This window comes from Lissotriton helveticus, chromosome 1_2 (genome assembly GCF_964261635.1).
Source record: "Lissotriton helveticus chromosome 1_2, aLisHel1.1, whole genome shotgun sequence".
NCBI lineage: Eukaryota > Metazoa > Chordata > Amphibia > Caudata > Salamandridae > Lissotriton > Lissotriton helveticus.
The window spans coordinates 338,645,614-338,647,175 of record NC_136058.1 but is presented as its reverse complement, the minus strand read 5'-3'; the positions used below and the strand labels follow the sequence as shown (position 1 = coordinate 338,647,175).

Below are 1,562 nucleotides of genomic sequence, written 5' to 3'. Positions count from 1 at the left end.
TCCCTCTTTAAAGTAGTATGCAAATTGCTCTCACAAGCTAACGAATACCTAAACCCTTTTGATAAAACCACTTTAGTTGTTATGATGTCACCATATATGAAAGCCATCTGTGATTTATCTGTTCTTACTATGCAACAAGCTTGGCAATGACAAGTTAAAAATAAAATGTATGTGCATTTTACAATGGAGAATGCGGGCATCGAGGTCCTCTCGCATGCTAAGCGAGCGCTCTACCATTTGAGCTAATTCCCCTGTGTGCTCCCTCAGAATAACTTTTCAAAAGTAATGTTAATGCCTACCACACTTTATTTGACGTCAAATTGCCCATTACATGAGTGTTCAGTTCACTCCTAACTGATGCCTTACCTCCACTTAGGGGATGTTTTACAGTTCAGGTTGGCCTGTTAAGTACTTGAATAGGAGTAATATCGCTGTATGTTAATCTAGACTAATGCCCTACCTAATCTTGAAGTTACATTTCCCACCAATGGGAAACCAAAGATATACAATTTTTGGGAGTTATTGCATGTCTAATGCAAGATTAATTGCCATATTATGAGAGCCAATGAAATAATCCTGCAATAATTACTCGTTTTCGCCCAACGTGGGGCTCGAACCCACGACCCTGAGATTAAGAGTCTCATGCTCTATCGACTGAGCTAGCCAGGCTCCCTCTTTAAAGTAGTATGCAAACTGATCATTTTTCATTAAGAAAACCAGTTCCTGGATATTCCTCAACTCTTGTTTTTCAAGGAACTTATCATTTATAGATCCCTCAGTGGACAGAGTGTCAAGTAAAATGAGACAAAATTGAAATGGAAGTTGTGGAAATGTCATTGTGAGATTGCATAAGAACTCAAATTGCTCTCACAAGCTAATGAATACCTAAACACTTTTGATAAAACCCCTTTAGTTGTTATGATGTGACCATATATGAAAGCCATCAGTGATTTATCTGTTCTTACTATGCAAAAAGCTTGGCAATGACAAGTTAAAAATAAAATGTATGTGCATTTTACAATGGAGAATGCGGGCATCGAGGTCCTCTCGCATGCTAAGCGAGCGCTCTACCATTTGAGCTAATTCCCCTGTGTGCTCCCTCAGAATAACTTTTCAAAAGTAATGTTAATGCCTACCACACTTTATTTGAGGTCAAATTGCCCATTACATGAGTGTTCAGTACACTCCTAACTGATGCCTTACCTCCACTTAGGGGATGATTTACAGTTCAGGTTGGCCTGTTTAGTACTTGAATAGGAGTAATATCGCTGTATGTTAATCTAGACTAATGCCCTACCTAATCTTGAAGTTACATTTCCCACCAATGGGAAACCAATGATATAAAATTTTTGGGAGTTATTGCATGTCTAATGCAAGATGAATTGCCATATTATGAGAGCCAATGAAATAATCCTGCAAAAATTACTCGTTTTCGCCCAACGTGGGGCTCGAACCCACGACCCTGAGATTAGGGGGCCGATTCCGATCCGGTACGTAAAAGCACATCCGACCGACATGTCGGACAACCACGTACACCCAGGGGATAGGACTGCCCGGGTCAC

General features: G+C 40.1%; 1 non-coding gene across 1 annotated transcript; it reads right to left on the bottom strand.

Annotated features, from left to right (window-relative positions):
- Positions 1 to 596: 596 nt before the first annotated feature.
- TRNAK-CUU (transfer RNA lysine (anticodon CUU)) lies at positions 597 to 669 on the bottom strand. The gene has a single exon. It is a non-coding gene; the product is annotated as a tRNA-Lys (tRNA).
- Between the last annotated feature and the right edge of the window lie 893 nt (positions 670 to 1,562).